At 45.8% G+C, this 20,832-nt stretch overlaps 1 long non-coding RNA gene across 2 annotated transcripts in view; it reads right to left on the reverse strand.

The window, feature by feature from the left end:
- Positions 1 to 3,853: 3,853 nt before the first annotated feature.
- The window catches only part of LOC107514202, a 50,281-nt gene continuing 33,302 nt past the window's right edge, over positions 3,854 to 20,832 (reverse strand). Inside the window, exons 3-5 of one of the 2 annotated variants that reach the window (XR_004954345.1) lie at positions 16,587 to 16,733; positions 15,657 to 16,278; positions 3,854 to 6,205 (exon numbers count right to left, since the gene is read on the reverse strand). This is a non-coding gene — a long non-coding RNA (uncharacterized LOC107514202). Of the gene's footprint in view, positions 6,206 to 15,656; positions 16,734 to 20,832 lie in introns of both variants that reach the window. The other variant, XR_004954344.1, reaches the window with a different exon arrangement.

Genomic DNA, 20,832 nt, shown 5'->3' on the forward strand with positions numbered 1-20,832 from the left:
ACTTAATAGCAAAACACACACACACACAATCTTATTTAAAAATGCACAGAAGCTCTGACTAGACCATTTTCCAAAGAAGAAATGCTTACGGCCCACAAGTACATTAAAAGGTGCTCAACATCATTAATCAAAGAAATGCAAATCAAAACCGGAAGCAATGACCTCCTACCCATTAGAATAGCTATTATCAAGATGACAAGAAAGAACATGCTTGACAGAATTGATGAAGACGTGCAGGAAAGAACCCTTTTTACTAGAAACTTAAATTGGAACAGCTTCTATGGACGACTGCATGAAGTTTCCTCAAAAAAAAAAAAAAATTTAATATAGTACTACCATACGGTCCAGCAATCCCACTTCTGGGCATTTATCCCAAGGAACCAAAAATATGAACTTGAAAAGCTATCTGCACCCCCATGTTCACTGCAACACTATTTACAATAGCAAGACGTGCAAGCAACCTAAGGGTCCTTCAATGGGTGAATGGATAAAGAAGATGTAGTATAAGAGAATATTACTTGGCCAGAAAAGGAAGGAAGGAAAACTTGCCATATTCAACAACACGGATGGACCTTGAGGGAATTGTGCTAAATGAAATGTCAGAGGAACACAAACATCGTATGACCTCACTTACCGTGGAATCGGGGTGGGGGCAGGAAATGAACTCAGAGCAGATCTAGCTGATCCAGCAGCTGGGTCTGCAGCCTTGGGCGAAACGGGTGAAAGTGGTCAAAATGTAAAACCTTCTAAGTAATAAAATAAATCATGGAGATGTAATGTACAGCGGGGTGACTGGAGTTAATGATGCTGCGTCAGATATTTGAAAGTTGCTGAGAGAGGTCTTAAAGTTATCATCACAAGAAAAAAAAACTTACAACTAGATGTGGCGATGTAAGTTAACTGGACTTACTGTAGCGACCACTTCACAATATATGCGAATAATGAATCATCATGTTCTATACTTACAATAGGTCAACTGTATCTCAGTAAAAAAATAATTTTGCTGAGTGAAAACAGCCAGACCAAAAGCAAAAATAGATGGTATGTGATTTCAAATAAATAGATATAGATATATAGATGTATATGAAACTCTAAAAACAAAAAATGCAGACTAACCCAGAGTGACAGGAAGCAAATAAGTTGTTACCAGGGGCGTGGCAGGCACGCAGTTACGAATGGCGTCAGTTACGAATGGCGTCATTGTTAGGAACGTGGGGAAACGTTTGGAGATGATACGTATGTTCGCTCTCTGTTCTGCAGTTATGCTTAATGTCAAAACATCAGATTGTACAATTTGAATGTCTGCAAACTACTGTATGTCAGCTAGACCTCAAACCTTTTAAAAATCAATCCAGCTAACAAAATTATTTCAAATAAATAAAAACAATTGTCTCCTTAGTTGTCTTCTAGGCATTTTATAACTTTAGTAGCAACTAGTATATTAATGATATGTTTTTAACATAATTATATATGTGATTAATTTTTATAATCGTTAATGATTAAAAACGCTCAACAAATTAGGAATAGAAGGTAACTTGGATTTCATCAAATGCTTTTTCTGCAACAAAGCATGGTTTTTCTTTTTAGTCTGTTAATATGATGAATTAAATTGTTTTTCAACTATTAAACCAACCATGCATCGGGGATAAACTTTGCATGATCATGATGTATTATCCTTTTCATATGCTGTTGCATTCAATTTGCTAATATCTTAAGAACTTTTGCATTTATGTTAATTGATATTGGTCTGCAGTTTATTTTCTTCTAGCGTCTTTGTCTGGTTTTGGTATTAGGGCCATGCTGTGTTGAGTTCAGAAGAGGTTCCTGATTTTCCATTTTCTGGAGAAGTTTGAAATTATTATATTTTTTAAATATTTGGTAGAATTTATTCGTAAAGCTATATGGGCCTGGAGATTTCTTTGTGAGAAGATTTAAAGTATGGATTCAACCTTTCTGATAAATTTAAGGGAATTCATGATATCTGTTTCTTCCTGAATGAGATTTGGTAGATTGTATCTTTCAGGAATTTGTTCAGTTCACTGAAGTTGTCTAATTTATGTTCTATGCTTAGTGCTATATATTAGTATACTCTTATCTTTTAATGTTGGTAGTGATGTCTTCATTCTCATCAATAATAAAAAAATATGCAGATTACTGACATTATCTATGGGCTGTACCAATGGTTCTCGGCCAGGGGTGATCTTGCCCTCTCTAGTGGACATTTGGCAACATCTGAAGACATTTTTGGTTGGTTGAACTGGGTTGGTGTTACTGGCATCTAATGGGTAGAAGCCAGGGATGCTGCTAAACATCTTACAATGCGCAGGTCAGCCCCCCCAAAACAAAGAATTACCCAGCCCAAGAATTCAATAGGAATTCTCAATAAATTAGTAAGAGTAAGTAGCTTAAAACTGTCTCCTCTCCAAGATTTTGCTCCACAAATTCTAGCTACCTTGACTGTTCTAAACTATGAACCGAGTCAAACTTTTGGACGCTGTCTGGGTTTTCTCTGCTTGTGTTGTGGCCTCAACACTTTAAGCAGTGAGGTGTGGCTCTTACAGGACTCACCTTGTTTTCTTTCCTCTTGTTCTGAGGGATCACTATGCCATGTTCTCTGTTATCTAATATCTGAAAATCATCATTCCTTCTTGAGCATGACCCAGATTCTAGTAGTAAGATGAGAGGGAATTTAATTCTTTTTATTCTGTCATTCCTGATATATCAGACTTTAAATGGGTTTGGGAAAGAAAACAATGAGAAGTATCCAAGAGAGTCTCAAAAAGGTACCACCAGTCGTACCATAGAGACTTAGCACAAATAAATAGTAATTAAGAATTCTGGTTGTGATGAATAAATTGAAAATAAATTAAGAACTGAAAAACAAAACAAATAATACCTACATGTATATAGAAATTCAACAGATCTCTGGAGGAAGTATGAATTACTTTCTAAATATTATTGGGATTTACTACCAACCTGGGAAAAAGGTTGAATTTATCCCTACCTCATACCACATACAAAAATCAAATCCGGGTATGGTAATGACTCTTGCACTTATGCCCAGGCAGGTATGTCCAAGACCAGCAGCTTTGTTCACAATAACGAGTTAGAAATAATCCAAGTGTCCATCAGTAAGTGAATAGACAGGTGAGTGTGGTATTGTCACAGAAGGGAATGCTACGCAGAGATATAGCTAAATGAATTATAACTACGCTCGTAAACGTGAATGAATCTTTGGGATATAATTTGAGCGAGAAGTCATAGAAGAATACCACAGTATGCTACCATTTAAAGTAATAAACAAGGAAAATGAAATAGAGATACTAAACACATATCTCTATGTGACCAAAAAAAAAATCTGTAATAAAAGCTGTGGAATGCTAAAAATTTCAGAATACTGGTTGCTCTAGTTGGTGGGACGGGGTGGCGGGCAGCGTGCGAGAGAATCTGAATGGTTTCTGTACTGCTCAATTCCGTACGCTGAGAAGTGGACGTATGTCTATTTCATGATTTGCTTCACGCTATGTTATACATGTACGCTTCTGCAGAATGAACCTTATAAAAAACTGAAAAACGAACAGGAAAGAAACTGTCGTCACACCCTCGAGTGCCCCACGGCTTCTAGGAACCCTTTGTCCAGCTGGCCCCGAAGAAGTCCTCCGGCTTCGGGCGAAACCCGTCTTCCCTCTACCACCCCATTTTTTGTGGGATGAGCTCAGAGCTCAGGAAACCCCCCCACCCCGCCACTGCAGAAAGGTCTTCACTTTGCCTGTTTTGTTTTTTGTGTTTTTTTTTTTTTCTCCTCGAGCTTGCCCTGGGATCATCAGAGGGGCCGAGGGGCTAACCGCTTTTGGAGAAACCCAAACAGCACAGACTGAACATGGTCTTGGACAGAAGGAAGACGTAAAGGCTGCGAACACACACATGAGTGACTGTCGGACGGCGCTCTGGAGAAAAGTCAGGGAAGATGGGGATTCCGGCTGGGCGTTCGGGAAAGGCTTCGGGCCGAAGGCGACCCCGGACCTGGAACTTGGACAGATGGCCGAATAAACGCCCTCTGCCAAGGCTTTAGCACCCCGAGGCTTTCGGTTCAACTCATTCTCACGAGAGAAAAGAGTGAGTGAGGTAAACTGGGTCGAGGATGCAGCCTGGAACTAGGGTGGCATGTCCAGGAGTTAGATCTCCATCCTTTAAAACATGAGAAGCCACTGAGGCTCGTTCGGTAAGTACTGAGAAGAACAAGCCTCCCTATGAAGATTTAAATGATTACTTCTGAGCATCTGTTACGGGCGAGCAGGGCCTGTGTGTATGAGGCGAGGGGGTTTGAAAAACGACACAAAAAAGATTTAAGATACGGTCCCCGCCTTTGTGACTCGTGATCTGGGTGGAGCTGACCACCATTACCAAGGGGGCAGGGTGCACCTATGGGACACTTCTCTGCCTTCCCAGAAACGGGTCTTGAGAGTGCGGTTTGCTTAGAGTACTGATTCAGTTACCAGCGGTGCGAAGGCCCAGAAGCATCCGAATTCAAGTCCAAAAGCAAAGAATACCTTGCCGCCTCGCTCAGCACAGTGCAAGGGGAGCCGGGTAGGGACGAGGTAGTGTCACGCTAGGAGGGACTGAGCGCCCGGTCCCGGGGGAGTGCACGTTCTCTCAGACAGGGACCCCCGCCTGACCCGTGTCCCCAAGTCCCATGAACCCCATTTTCAAAGGACAGGCCACACGGTGTGGGAATCAGAGCGCAGTGCTCATCAGAGGATGGATGTGCCTTCCCCGGAGGGGGTGGGGGGCGGTAGATCCGGGCAGGAATGCAGCCTCCCGGCCAGACGAGCCGCAGGGTACTGGTGCTGAGCTCGCCGGACGGAATCCTCTGATGCATCCTTTCAGCCTGATGATCTTCCAGTTGCCTGTGCTGTGAAACCCCTCATCCATCAGTCTGAATGAATGCGCCAGCCTGCCTCAGGGGCGGCGAGGCGATCTATTTATGTTTATCACCGAACACTGACTGAGATCTCATGGCACGCGGCAAGCTCGGTCTCTCTTCCTCGCCATTTATCCGTCACCCCCCAAGCGCCAACCTGTCCTATGGCAAAGGAAGAGGCTGCCAAGACGTATGCTAAAATTATATTGTGTTCCATCTTACTTCGGGAGTAATGAGATCATTTAACATGAAGTGTAATTTAAAAGTGCAACGGGGCTTTTTTTTTCTTTCTTTCTTTCTTTCTTTCTCACTCCCTTGGTAATAGCTTCAGACTCGGCGCACAGCTGAGTGACAGACCCATCAGTAACAGGTACGGAACGAAACCCATTCCTTTCGGAAAGTCCGTGTCCGCTGGGAGAGCTGGGCAGAACATGGTGACGACGCACGCGCGTCTTTGAAAACCGCACCTGGGCCTCAGACTTACCTCCCAACGGGTTTGCGGTGCGTCGCTGTGGCTGCCACGCAGAGCCAGACTCCTAGTAAAGAGACGCCTTCAAACACACGCCTGTGAAACTACCTCCCCAAGACGACAGCGAGCAGCAGCTCAAAGCTTCGCCCTCCCTGCCTTCTTCCTCCCCTCCACGCTTCAGAAGAGGGACGGGTTTCCTCCCAGGACATGGAAACGCAAAAGCTGATTCTGGCCAAGAGACGCCAGGTGCGTTAACAGGCTCAGGTAAGCTCGTCAGGTAGCACGGAGAACTGGCTGCACCGACTGAGGCTGGAAACGTGACCTTCTGGGACAACTTCACGTTCAAGGCGAAGTCATATCTCACAAGGCGGCTAATAGTTTTAGGTTTACATATTTAAGAAGGAAGTGGTAATTGAATGATAAAATATTAGCGGAGCCGCAAAAATAGAGCTAGAACATCTCAGAACAGCAGGAATAGTACATGAGGTGTGCGAGGTGTTATAAATGTATCTGGAGGCAGCGGTGACATCTTCTGCTGCCGTAAGTTAAACGTATGATTGGCATACAGTCAAAAAACTTAACTGGAAATACACACGCTAAGTATGTTAAAAGAACAGATCGTGATGGTACCAGGAGACTGCATTTTGGCTTGCTTCATTATTATTACCTTTGAGGGCGTTTTGGCTTATTAAACACTCAAATCCATATATCAGAAAGCAGTTAAAGAGTCACGTACCTGTTTACTCAGCTTCTGCAGGAACCAGGTGTGCGAACTGGAGTGAGGTTCTTCGCCTCTTGTCCTCATTTTTTCTCGCCTATAAAAAGGGAGCTATTATTAGTGCATCACTTAGACGATGCTTCTATAAAACACCTGGTATACATTTTAAAGATTATTAGGTGGTTTTTTAAAACATTTTTAAATGCCCAGTCGAGCCTTATTATTCGAAGTGTGGTCCACAGACCAACGGCAGCCACACCACCTAAGAGCTCACCCGATCAGAATCTGCATTTTAGCAAGGTTCAGGGGATTCATACTGATCTCATGAAAAAATAATATAAACGGAGCCACTTTGAAATGGATTCTTACCCTTAAAACCATACTCCTTGCATGTCTGACGCCTAAAAACTTCGAGGTGTTTAAACTGGGCAAAATAACCTTTGGCCTGGGTCAAAGCAATAGAGCCTTACGAACAATTGTTTGGAACAGAAACAGTAAAGCAGACATTCTGATGGCCAGACTGAAATTAAAAGCATTCTTCAGAATTAGCACCGCCATGCACAGCTTAAGGATAACTCAGCTTATTTGCACCTAGAGAAATTTCTTCCTTCTGTTCATGTAATTATTCCCCTTTTCTTTCTCACAAACGCCTTCGCCCCTAGTTGGAACGCTATTTGGGTTTCTGCATGAATCAGTTTTTCCTCGAATGACTCGTTATTCCTTTTGTATTCCAAGCACTTGTTCCTCTCACTCTGGCTTTCTTTCTTTCTTCAGTTAACACTCTTCAAATACAGATTCTGGGTTCAGCAGGTCTGGGGAGGGCCTGAGTCCCTGCATTCCTGACAAGATCCCGGGGGGTGCAGATGCCGCTGGCCCAGGAGAATCACTGGTCTGCAGACTTCGGTAGCAAACTAACTATGACAGGACAAGGGGAAAGATGATACATTAGCACAGGATGGGTTTTAGCTGTCATCTCCATGTTAATATCTAGAAATAGGAAACGTCCAGTAGAGACTGTTTTCAGGACTCGGGGAATCTGGGGAAATCCTCTACTTGTCAAGTTTGACAGTAAAGATCACTCGTCACCGAGCCGCTTCTTTCTTCCTGGGCTGCGGCGGCTCTCCGGAGCCCCCTGCCTTTCCCAGTTACCCGAAGAGCCTCCTGGCTTTCAGAGCCAGGCGGGTGCATTCGGATGGAGAGAGAGGGGCGATTAAGCAGCATGGGAGAAGCAATGATGACGATCATAGGCATAACGGAGGGAACTGAGTGAGCATGGTGAAGGCTGGGCAGCCCCACGGATTCAGCAAGGCGGACACGTCCATAGAGTGAGCGAGTGAGTGAGTGTGTGTGTGTGTGTGTGCGTGTGTGTGTATGTGTGTATTTGCTACTTATGTCCTGCTGTGCTCTTAACAAAATTTTAAAATATTTTGAAAATGCAGCCTGGCTTTATCAACCCTGAGGTGATGAATATCAAGTTTCCGTGGTACCCCAAAACCCCAGCACCGTCCTCGGTCGGTGGTGGAGCTATGAGGCAGGTGCCGTCCTTTGCAGAGATGGCTGTCCCCACTGGGCACGGATGGTGCGAGACGTGGCAGGTCCAGTCCCGGGGGCCCTAACACTTCAATGCGAAATCTCCCTCAGATTCGAGAAGGCCCTGAAACGCCCCCTTCCCGACTTCAAGCTGGTGGATGCCCAGGAAAGTTCTGTTGCGCTCCCCAAAGTGGCTCCCCATCTCCTGAAGAGCGGGCTCCTCAGAACTGGGGGATCGAACAAATGCAAATGATCAGGATCCTCATCGTTATAAAAATATCTTACACGGTATATTGGAATCGACCCTGAGAAAATGGGAGATTTATTGTAGCCCTACTTAGGAAAGTGACAGATTGTTGACAACTGAATGCCCAGCATTTAATCAAGAGTACATTATAAAACCATTAAAAATTATGTCTGTGAAGACCAAGTGATAATCATAGTATTATGGCAACAAACATTTTCTAGGTTCAGGGTTTCTTTTAAAAAATGGATAAACATTGCATTTAGAACTTAAATACAGCTCAATTTTTAAAATTCTATGCCCGAGCAGCAGCTGCAAGAAGATACTGCAAACTGTAGGCATTCATTGTATTTACAGCATAGTTCTTTCTTTCAAATTTTGCTTTTTTTCACCCTTTTATTTAATAAGTATGTACTAAATTTATAATGACGAATGAACCATTTTTTTTAATTATGGCTTTTAAAATCACGTATAGTAATGCTGATAATAACATTAAAAGATAAAAAATTATTACTCTATAATTACAGTTATGCTAAATTATCTACATGTTAAAAAATAAGTCAACGCGTTATTGGCTTTACTGGGAATTAGGGCCATTGAGAAGGGGGGCTGTCTAGTTGCCCGATTTCTTCCGTGTGGTTTGAGAACGAAACAAATGCAAAATTCAAGGGGGAGATGAAGGGTCGCATAAGCAGCTTTGCCAGGCGCACGCACAGGCTCCTCAAAGAAGGTCCTGCAACCGGGGAGGCGGATCCTTATTTAAGAAGAAATGCAACCCACGTTTCGCTCTCTGGCTGGCCTCTGCCACTAAAGAGCTGCCGGCCACCCCCGTGCCCGGAGCTTGTGTCCCCTCATCGGGGCAGTCTGGATGGGGGGCCCGATGCTTTCTTCACTCGGATGTGAACCCGGGGGAGAAACTTCTCAGAGCTTCGAGAGTGGTCACTGCCGCTGTGGACGGGGATGCTGTCCCCGGCTCAGAGGCCAGCCTGGCCCCCTGGCCGCCTCACTCCCGTAGCCATCGGCTGTCACGGCTTTGTGCTCATCAGCTACACGGCATCCCGACTTCCTGTGCCTGCGGGTGACCGTATATTTGGGGCTCAGGAGGGGTGCAGACAGAGAGCACTAAACAGCACTGTTTTTAAACCAGTCCTGCCAAAGTCAGGACCCTCTCCCCTCATCATGTCCCCAAAAGCCACTGCCGCGCTCCCCAGGCTTGGCCCATCCCCGGCAACGTGGTCAAAGGCAAGGAGGATGCCTGACTATGAAACGTGCCTGCGCCCCTGGCCTCTGCTTGGCAGATCCAGGTGACAGCCGTGGGAAGGAGCAGCGCACCTGCTTCATTGCTGCAGCTTTCACACACCCTGCAAACCCCCTTCTGCCCAAAAGACAGCAAAGCATCATGGGTGCCTCCCGTGAGCAAGCCAGGCTCCAAATGCGATGCTTCCCGAAGGGCCCTCCATTGCGGCACGTGACCATGCCTCCTGGTCACTGTTCTCACACCCTAACCAGCCTGTAGCCTGCAGCTGTCACTGTCATTCACGTAGATAAACTCAGTATTCCCCACCCCTCCCCCAGCCCAGCAGCCTCAATCGATGGTCATCATATTTATATTTGCCCTCTGCCAATTTTATTCGTGTCTTCGTCCCATGCGATGAAAGGAGCCCCCTACATGAGCAGTGATCAACAATTAAAATTATGAGATATTTCCAGCTGAGTGCCTTGTGGAACACATAATCAACCACAGGTAAAATGACATGTTGCTCATCAACACCCCACGGGGATGTTCCCAGGGAGAAGCACACATTCCGTGACCAAATCTCCAACACAAGCAAATAAAGAGGCACCCACCTTTAAAAAGTGGCCATTGAAACTTAACAGCAAGCAGGCTGTACATGGAAATCAGCGTCATCATCACACACTGGCAGATTTAAACTGTGCTCACAAAAGACTCAGATTTCTTTTTAAAGCCCTGATTTCTGAAGAGATTTTCACTTGAAAGTGCATTGTATGAGAGAGAGAGAGAGAGAGAGAGATTGAGAGAGAGATATTGAGAGATTGAGAGCTCGAGAGAGATTGAGAGATACTGAGAGATTGAGAGATATTGAGAGATTGAGATATTGAGAGAGAGAGAGATTGAGAGAGAGAGAGAGAGAGAGATTCTTCTAATTGAAGCGAGGATGGTTAAGGTCCCAGGGCCAGTCGATTTAATCCTGTTCGCCCATAATTACACTGAAGAGCAATTCTGCCGAGCCCCATACCACTGGCCGTTCTCAAACAGTCTGCTTCCCCATCTGTCTCCTCCGGGTGCCCTTTGCCAAGTCCACCGTGTCAAATCCCACCTCATTATCTAGACACAGAACAGGTACTTCTTCCTCCGTGAAGTTTCTTTACAATATCAGACAAAAGGAAGCTCTCCCTTGTTCTTTATCGATCCCTACAGCAGTTACCACGTTGTGTGCGATAACGCATAAACCTTCTCCGCCCGATTTAGCTGGAAATTCCTTCCTGGGAGACAGTGTGACTTGATTATTTTGTACCCCCCACCCCACACTGGCTATCTTGACGTCTTCCAAAGACGAGTCCTTTTATGAAAGTGGTTTAATCAAAAAAACACATGCCTGATGTTACACCCAAGAGAAAAATGAAGAATAAAGGGAACTTGGAGAAAGTGATGGGTTGTGCCTAATCTACAGTTGGGTATACAGGAAAGGCTTATAGAATTTAAACCTAAAGAGACGGCAAGAAAAAAGGTTTTTCTTCACAAAAACATTCTGTCGTATAGCTATAGCTGCCCTTTATTTAATCAACCTCTAATTATTGAACATTCCCAGTTTTTTTTTTTCTATTAAGAATCCTAATTGTTTTTCTTTTTTTTCTTTTTTTTTCAATTTTGTAGATGTGATTATTACGTTAGAATAAACTGTTGGGAGACAATGTGACCAATAAATGGGCACACGTGTGTTTAAGAGTTTATACAAACTGGTACTTCTAAGTGGGAATTCTGGTGTTTCACAAATAGGTGTGATTTTTACTTTCGTTTTCATTCATAGTGAATAGTTTTGCCCTTGAACATCTGGATTTTATCCACTGTTGTCTGCCCTGTGCCAAGTCTTCTCTGGGCTCCCTAATCTACCTTTTCTGCCCCGCTCTGGGTGGGCATTATAAAAGCCCACCTGCCCGCCCGGCCACCCCAGATGCAAGCAGAAGGGGACACCATGCTTCTGTTCCACATCTGTTAATTCCCTTCTGCTTGTTTGATCTTCCGTCGCCCTCAAGGCCAAGTTGAAGAACCTTCTACCCCCTAAAACGCTACACCAGGACTCTGTCTACAAAGAGCTGTCATCTCTGAAGTCGCGAGGCATTCGTAGCCTGAGTCACACCATTTCTCACTTGATTACACATCATTCGATACTACCCTATTACACCACCTGTGATTTGTTCCCCTCCCCCCCACCTCACCCCCCCCCCCAAAAAAAACTGCTCTTCTCAAAGTGAGAGATGGAAATTTTTACTTTGTAGTTTGTCCCCACCATACCTGGCACAGGTGTGGACATGGCAGACAATGAAAGAATAGTTGGATTATGCACAAGCTGAAAATCAGCACAGATTTAAAAGGCTCAACCAAATAAAACTCTCATCAAACGCTCCTAAATCACACGTAGGTTGGAAATTACACTTTGTTAAAACAAAGCGCAACAGTTATCCAACCACTTAGAAGCCTGTGGAGGAGGAAACATAATTTCAACAGTGGCCTCAAGTTGCAGAGACAATGTAGTTACAGGGGAAAGGAAGAAGCCTGAGCAAGACTTGATTTGAAGTTGACCTTTATCAAGCATTCGAAGGGCGCTCAGGGAAAGCCGAGGAGGACAGCAGACAGCAAGCTAGGTCCCGCCTCATAAAGTGAAAGGCTCACAAGAAAAAACGAGCACTAATTATGAGGGACGGAGGCCATGAAAGGGCACACGCTGCAGGACAGAAAGATAAAAGCTTTGGGCACAGGGCCACGAGAGCCACGTTCCATTCTGACAGCCTTCTTAGCCGAAAGATGTAGATGAATGTGAAGATGTGCAAAGGTGAACAAAGCTGTCTGAATGACTGAGAAATTCACAAAGCATCCGAGGAGTCGTAGAAAAACCCCAGCTACAAAACCTCTCATGACCCACGCTGGTCCCTTTCTCCATCAACGCTTTTCTAGAGCTGCCCACCAAGTGTTTTAGCACATACGTCGTGTCTGGCCCTTGGCGCACACTGCTTTTAAGCTGCGCAACAACCTTATTTACTCCTTTACCCATTCGGCCAATACTTATCGTGGGCTTGCTCTGTGCTGGGAACAGGGGCACAAGTGGTGATCAAGACAGCAAGTAAGCAGCTCCTGCTGTCACGAAGCTTATGTCCCAAAGCTCATGGTCAGATAGGTAGAGAGACTGAGGCTTGGAGGCTGTGTGATCCCAAATCTCCACACAAGCCTTTTATTCAAGTCTACCATAACAAAGAAAGCCTACAAATGGCTTTTTCTTTTTTTTAAGACCTGTCTTAACATAACACGGTTATAAAGATCTTTCGTCTCAGTAACACTTATCGAAAAGACTGTTTAAACTGTCACTGGGAATATGAAATATGCGGACACATTGGAAAGACTTCTCTCGCCTTTTGTTTGCAAAAGCAATGCGCAGGCAGCTTTCCATGACAAACGAATTGTGGGAAAGGCTCATCGAAAAATAAAACTGGGCTCGAAAAGAAACAAGACCTGAGATTCCAGAAGTAAAAGGGGGCCTCCGAAGCTACATAACTGTAGCCAGGGGTGGCTGGTTCACGGACCTCGGTTCCCAGGGGGCACTGAGCCTACACAGAACGTGGGAACTCTAAGTCCCAGCCCCGTCTCCGAAGGCCCAGGAAAGCTGAGTGACTGACCCGGTGACACACAGCAAGACGGAAGCAAAGAGGCAACCAGAACAATGGCGTGGCGAGTCATTATCAGTACACGAACCCCGCAGGTATCTGCCCAGTCTGCTCTGAGCGAGGCTTTTATAAGTTCAGGGACGGAACCCGTGTTTGCCAGCCCGCGCCGAGCCTCCCAGTTTTCGCCTCCAGACTGACAGCCGCAGAAGCAGCCCCGGGCTTCCGTGTGCTCACACAGGGGAGCCTCGCGAAGGGTTTAGTCCTTAATTTAAATCCTGATGATTCTTCAGCGTTTAATTCAGTCGAAGGTTAAACTGCCTTCAGGTTCTGCATGCAACAAGGTGGAGAATTAGTTCCTCAGCCCAGAATCCCAGTGGAAATGACTTTTCAACGGAGGCTTCCTGCCACCCGCCCTCCCCCACCCCAGGACCTGTCTCTCCAACCCGTGAGGAAAAGGGCGGGCAGCGAGGAGACTTCCATCGATGGCTACTGCATAGCAAACGGCTTGCAGCATAAAGATTCCCGCCGCCCACTGAAAGCCTGGGGCAGGAACTGTTTTAAAGCAGACTCGCCCTTGATGCCTTCTGCCGCCCAGCAGGAATGGCTCATTTAATGGAACATGCCCATCACAATGTGAAATCTAGAATGCTTTGCACTGAGCACCGGCCTCTCAGGCAGTTAAGTGGTTTATGTCCACAAGCACTCAGGGCTGGAAAAGGTGCAGGAAATGGAAGGGACAAGGAAGATAAAAGCCACAGCGGGAAGATCCCCCCCTCTCACCCCTAAAGCACGAAATTGATGTTTCTTCTCAAAAACCTCCATCTTCCTAAATAAGCGCATTAGGGCCCCGCTCAGCCCCGCACCAGGCCCAGGTGAGCCATCCCAGAGGCCATTTCGCTAGGCGCTGGATTAGGGGGACTTAGACAGGACAGAGTCAACACTCGCTGGCTTTTCTGTTGATTGACTGACCTCAGATAAAACCACTCCTCACCCAGCCACTTCTGGAGGCGGCAGCCAAGCCCTGCCCCCTCCGACCCATCTTCAAGGCGTGTTCCAGGCTGCTCTCCTAGGGCAGTTTAAGTCTGCCCACCTGCGTCCCATGGTTACCAGGGCTTCTCCGGATTGACTCACTACCAGCACCTGAGCCACGAGCTGGATCAGCTGGGAGCCCGAGGCCCTCGGGAGTCTTCCTTCCCCCCGCTTGTACCCCCCGTCCCCGCCATCGCTGTCGGTTTCGTGGGACACCCAAACACGGAATGACCTACGTTTTGGTTTTGTTTATATAATTGTATTTCCCTATAAAGGAGCATCGCTGTATTGGGAAGTTTTCAGGGAAATACGAAAAGTAGAAAGAAAATCCTCCTGCAAGTCAATCATAACTCCACCAAAATAAAATTAGTGGCTCGCTCTCCTTTTCAGTATTTTTACTATATACGGATTTGCACAGGTACAGAAAACTAAGAGCTAACATTTATTGAATGCTACAGTGTCCACTACTTTAATAAAGGTTCAAATGCATTACTTCATTTAATTCTCACAATTCTATATACTAAATTCCAGGTAGTAACTACTACTTCTTATCTCCGTGTATTATATGCAATTTTGTTGGCTCGTTTTTGTGGTTTTAGCTTTCGATATTAAAACAAGCTTTTTTCACTTTACTAAAAGTTTTATGGTCTTTTTTTATAATTTTCTATTTTTACTTTAGACAGTTTAAAACGTCTTCATTTGGATTTGTTTCTAATTTTTTTCATTTTCTAAATAACACTGATGAACATCTTTAGACCTAAACATTTTCTATGGTTAACATTTAAGACAGTTTCTCACAAGTGGAACTGCTAGATTAAAAGGGTATAAATATTTTTAAGTTTGTTCAGTTTCTCACAGAACTCTTCCCTCTGAGGAAGAAATTTTATGTAACTTAAAGAATATCCATCGCCATCTGAAGTTACTACATCATCCTGCTAATAAGATAGCATTTAAAGCAATTTTTAAAACTCGAACAACATTTCAGCTCAAACTTTCACACAAAACTAAAAATGCTCCTTAACATAAACTATTAAAAATTTGTTCCAAGTACATTAATGTAGTGTAAGCTGCGACTGTTTGGCAAGCATACAGAAGCAAAAAGCATCTCGAGTTCACCCGTGGTCCCACGAGCACCTAGAAATTGTCCATTTTAGTATTTCAGTGGGTTTCTTTCCGTTCCTTAATGGAGATTAAATAGCGTAATCCATTTTGTATATTTTCCCACTGAATATTATATACTGTAAACTTAAAGGGTCTTTATCCTCCTACTCAAGTGTTTTCCAGAAGTGTCGTACAAACGTACGTGCCTTAAGGCCTTTGGGGAGCGTGCCCGAGTCTGCCCCAACAGCGAGAGAAATATCCTCGCAGATCTGCTAAGGGGCTGACAGGTGGGGGTGTGAGTGGGGGGGGGGGAGTGGCTCTCTCCATGAGGTCACACATAGAAGGAGGTTCTCTAGTGGGTGTTACTGGTGTCGCAGACTGGGTGGCTGAAATGTCACGCGTGTTAAGCGAAATGCCCGTCGGCCGCTCCGCCGACCTGCGGAAAGTGACAGATTTCAAGAAAACGAAACTCTGACCGAGGAGGGACTGCTGCGGGCTGAGTGGCAGGAACGTGGGTTTGGTGACTGTCACCTCGTGCAGCCCGTCGGGGGGAGTCTGCTGCCATGGAGGTATTTTTAGAAGCGTAAGGCAGCTGGGAGACACCACAATGGCACTTAGGTTCTGTGACAAGCAGTTTAACCGACTGAAATCTCCTTCCGACCTCGGCTCTGGGCGGAGGACCCCGGATCGATGGCTGGGTGCTCCCCCACCCCCGGGAGGGTCGGTCACAGCGGCAAATGCTTACCTGGAGCCTTCGCTCACAGTGCCCGGCTGTCGTCCCCATGTCCCCGTGTGCCGAGAGGCTGAGACTCGAGGATTTCTGGCTGCGCTGAGCTTCCTACTCATTCATGATGGGCTGAGGAGCCGGCTGCAGCTGCCGGGGCCGGGGCCGAGGCCGAGTGAGCGTTTTCACCTGTGAAAAAACAGCGACCACCTGCGCTGAGCTCCCCAGGGTTTGGCACTGCGGGTGCGACTCTCCTGCGGGCCCACCCCAGTTAATGACCCTTAGAAAGTTCGAGCTCGAGGAGATCTTAGGAATCACGTGAGTTTCGTTTACAGAGTGCTGCCCTTCGCAGGCTGGGTGCCGCCAGCCGATACGGCCCCCCGAGGTGGATCTTAAGATACCTGAATGTGTCACCAGATGTAAAAGTCAGGCGGTTTCACGGGAGCATCTGCATTTCTGGCTTACCTTGCAGAGCGAGGGCGTCTTCCGGAGGCAGCCCTCCTGGCTTGCCTGGCACCGGGAGATGCCCTCCTTCGGGGTGCCCGGTCTCCGATTCGCCAGTCTCCCCCGTTTCCTGTTGTAGCGCACGCTGCTTGTCGAGCAAGACGCCTCCCGCACACGAGCAAATCGACCTCCGGAGACACTTATGACGTGTCCAGAGTCACACGACTGGCTTATAGCCTCGTCCCCCGCCCCGCGTCTGGGCCGCAGGCGCACCTCCGCTCTCCACGACAGACCACCCACAAGCGCCCCGCGCCTGCGGCTTTCAGAAAAGCCACTGGGCTTCCTGACTTCCTGTGCGAGCCCAGCTGATCTCACTTCTGAATTGAAGTTCTTCCTCCACGAGCAAAGTGAACCAGGGGCCGGGAGGGGAGAACACAGCCCATTAGGTCGAAGATTCCCGATCGGCTGCTCTCAACATTGGCCCCACCCGACCAACAAAATCCGAACCTCTGGATCCAGGTGGCAGGACTCTTTTAGGCTCCTCGAGCGGCCGCATTACGCCATCACGGTCTCTGATCCTTCTTCCTGCCTGGTACACCTGAGTCCTCTTCAGGTAATTCATGTGAGTCTGAAGGTTCTGGGAAGTTTCTTCATCTGGAAAATGAGGAGAGATTAGATTAGCAATTTCCAATTTGAGATGCTTTGCCCCTTGGCATCCACGAATGAAATTACGAAGTCCTTGAGCTACTTTCAACACTGTGAAATGTCAAGTAGAAACAGCGTACTTAACCTGCGTTAAGGCTACACACGTTAATGAAGGCGTTACATTTCTTTGCTTTTGCCGGAATTACATTTATTTGGTGTGGTGATGATTCTAGTTACAAATGATGGGGTTTCTGGGAGAAGGGAGAAATGTTGTTGGTGATTAAACATGGGAGGAGAGAGAGGATGCCGGGCTCTGTCACGGTGATTTTAACAGTTCCTTCTGGTCCCAGCATTGTGTAATTAAATGATAACACCTGGGAAGAAAAAACCGACTCCTGAGAAAGTACAGAGTCTTTGACTGTCCCCTTCCTGAAAGCATCATATTCTAACACGATCTTCTTTAAAAGGGACTTCCATCCTAGCTCCCTCCTTTGTGGAATGTTCTACTACCTGGCAGCCAACACGCCTGAAAAGAACCGGTCCTTAATTCAAGGACCTCAACCCGGGAGGCCTGGTTTACCTTAATGAGCCCAGCAATTTGACAGCCAGAACCAGGAACGCCGATAAGGACAAGGACAATGTTGTCGGGATGCGCGTCAGTGGGCAGCGTCAGAAAATAAAACGTTTTGCTACCTGACAGATAAGTGCTCCCTGACAATCTGTCTGCTTTTATCTCTTTTAAGTCTTCCTCCCGCTCTACCCAGCTGTTAAATTATTCCAGCCGACACCACACTTTCCCCTGTTAAACATTTTCTCTGCCTAAAACCAGGAGGGATTTCATCAGGAGAGCGGAGGCTGTGTGCATTAGGCTGGTTTCTCTCTTTGCCATGTCTCTTGGGGAGACTCCCCCTTGAGTTTCCCTCTTGCCTATGCAGGCAGAGCTGGTGACTATTGCTAAGCAACGTGTCATCATAAATATTTCATTGGGTGAAAGAAAGTCTGTCTCGGAGAGACCGTCCTTTGTTCTAGTTCTTCAGCTCTCTTTTACAAAAACAATAGAAAAAAAAAAAAATAGAAATCCACTACCTGTAAGTTCCCAGACACCCCCGATAAGGAACTGATGACAAAATAAAAGTAAGAAACTCTTAAAATGCAGACAGTGCTACAGCCTGTGCGGCTCAAACGGCAGCCACAGATTTCTCAGGCTTCCAGAGGCTGAGAACCAAGAGCAAGGTGCTGCTGGGAGGGACCCTTCCCGGTGAGGTCGCTCTCCCTGGCAGGGAGACAGATGGCTGCCTTCTTGCTGTGTCCCCATCTGCGAGAGGGAGAGAGCTCCGGCGTCTCCTCCTCTTCCCATAAGGGCGCCAATCCCATCGTGGGGGCCCCACCCCCGTGACCCCATCTAAACCTAATCTCCTCCCCACAGGCCCCATCTTCAAACACCGTCACATCTCATATCGTGGGTTAGGGCTCCAGCGTATGAATTTGGGGGGTGGGGGTCACACGGACAGAGTCTAACAAACATCGACCAAAATCCTCAAATGATCCTCATCGACATTGTGCAGGGACATACTGGCACATTATTATGAAGGGAATAAAGGATTCGATGTTGACTGCGCATCTATATTGACAACTTTTTTTTTTTTTAAAGAAAGACCTAAACATAGCGGTGATAAAAATCTAGAACATACTCAAAACATCACGGGAGGTTTTCTTAGGAGCTTAGAACTATGGCTGTAGTAGACAGAATTCTCAGATGACCCCTAAGACCCTCACCCCATGGCACACACCCTGCAAAATCCCCCTTGCCCCTAAGTATGGACTGGACCTGTAAATATAATGGGATATCACTCCTATGGTTGTGGTGTGTTATATGGCAAGAGGTCTTTAATTAAGGCCCCTTCATCAGATGAACCAAAAGGAAGGTTATCCTGGGTGAGCCTGAATTATTCAGGTGAGCTCTCGAAAGGGGGTACGGACAGCGCCTACTAGCCTGGAAGAAAGCAGACATGCATGTCATGAATGGCCTACAGAGACCACATGGCAAGGAGCTGTGTGTGGCCTTTGGGAGCTAAGAGCAGTCTCCTGTTTACCCTTAGCAAGACAATAGGGAGGTCAATTCTATAACCAGCAACTGAATTCAGCCAACAACCTGCACAAGCTTGAAAGAAGACCCCAATTCCAAAGGATATCTAGAACACAGCTAACCCCTGACTGCGCCCTCACGAGACATTAAGCCGAGGAACCAGCTCCGCTATACCCAGAAACTGAGGTAATAAGTTTATGTCGTTTTAAGCTAAGTTCGTGGCGATTTATTATGTAGCAATAGAAAACTACTACAATAGGTGACTGTCATTCTTTTTCTCTGTTTTCTTTTCTAAAAAAAAAAAAAAATCCTCGTGTATTACTTGTACAACAAACGAACTGAAGACAAAGTCGAACGGTCCATTTGGAATACAGGATTCTTAGAGAAAATGAGCATCACTGTTGGCATTCTGAACAAAGGGAGTCCTCCCTGAATCTCAGCGGGCTAAGAAAATAATTAGGAAAATACATGGGAACATATTTAAATGGATGTCCATCACCGTCTTGCTTATAAAGATAAATACAGAATATGCGTGAGGGTCTGGTAAAAGGGAAGTTGATTAACTATGTTTCATTCATGCGACGGAACACCACGTACCGTTTTAAAGATTATTAGTTCTTTGTTTATTAACACAGAGAGACGTTGACGATAACTTGTTGCAAGTCCTCATGTGTAACAGGATCGCAATTTGTTTAAAAAAATAAATAGGTCTATGAATACAGAGATGGGTCTAGAGATGGAGGTAGATAAAAAGATATCTAAAAGAACATAAACCAAGGTAAGAGCAGTCATCTCTAGTGGTTGTTTTATGACATTTTCCTTTTGGTTCATTTGGACTTTCCAAATTTTCTTCAATGAAAATAGATTAATTTTGCAATTTTTTAAATGCAAAGAAAACATTATTAAGTATTCACTAAAGACAGAAGATGCATAAGGCAGCTAATTAAAATAAAGATTTCCATTTCTCTTTAATATTCAATAGCCTTTTGTCACATTTTATTCACTGGTGACAATGTCCTTGTCCTCATGTGTACAGCTATTTTTATAACTATTGATTCTGGTCTCCAGAATACCCAGATAAAAATGGTTTCCTCAGCATTCATAGCATATTTTCCAAATGCAAATGACCGAGGTCAGTACTCAGTGACTATTTTTTATTGTTCTAAAACATACAGAAAGCACTGAGAATGGCATTTCCATGATACTTCTTGATGATTCGATCATGAAACTCCCAGCAGAAGACAGTCTTACCGAGGAAATGAATGCTTTCAATCTTCCCTTCACCTTAAACTGATGTGTAGGTGATAATCCCACCCTTTGGTTCTCAGTCTTCCTTCTCTGTTGTCTGCCAAAGTCATTAGCACAAAAGGCATTTCGTAAAACTACCGGCTGTGTTGGCCAAGGAAACAGCCCTTGGTTGGAAGATCACATCCCTGTGCATGAACCAGGAAACAGAAAATCTTCTCCTGCATGGTGGGTGTAAGAGGTTTGCTACCAACTGGGTAGCCTTGACCAGCGGTTATCAATTTGGGATGATTTTCATCCCCGGGGAACATTTGGCAATGTCTGGAGACATTTTGATTGTCATATCTGGGGTGGACAATGGGCTATTGGCATCTAGTGGGGAGAGGCTATCAATGCTGCTGAATATTCTGCAATGTGCAGGACGACGACCGCCTGCACCAAAGAGCATCCCAGCCCCAAATGGCAATAGTGTCAACTCTGAGAAAATGTGGCCTAGACTGTTAGAAAACACAACGCTGGTGACGGCGAGGACCTGAAAGAGGAAGGAGCACGGCTCTCTCCCAAGCCGAAAACGAGGCCATGTTAGCAGATGTCACGTGTATGAGCAGAGACTTGAAAAACGCTTGCGGATTCGGGTTTGTTTTCTGGCGTGTGCGCCATCGCCGTGAGGAGAACAGGCCCGGAACCAGGGAGAGGATGACGGACGGGGGGACGGAGCAGTCTAGGTAACCCACAGACCTGCCGCGAGAAGCGGGGTCACTGGCCCAAGGCCAGCCT

Source organism: Rousettus aegyptiacus, unplaced genomic scaffold (assembly GCF_014176215.1).
Source record: "Rousettus aegyptiacus isolate mRouAeg1 unplaced genomic scaffold, mRouAeg1.p scaffold_m13_p_14, whole genome shotgun sequence".
Lineage (NCBI taxonomy): Eukaryota > Metazoa > Chordata > Mammalia > Chiroptera > Pteropodidae > Rousettus > Rousettus aegyptiacus.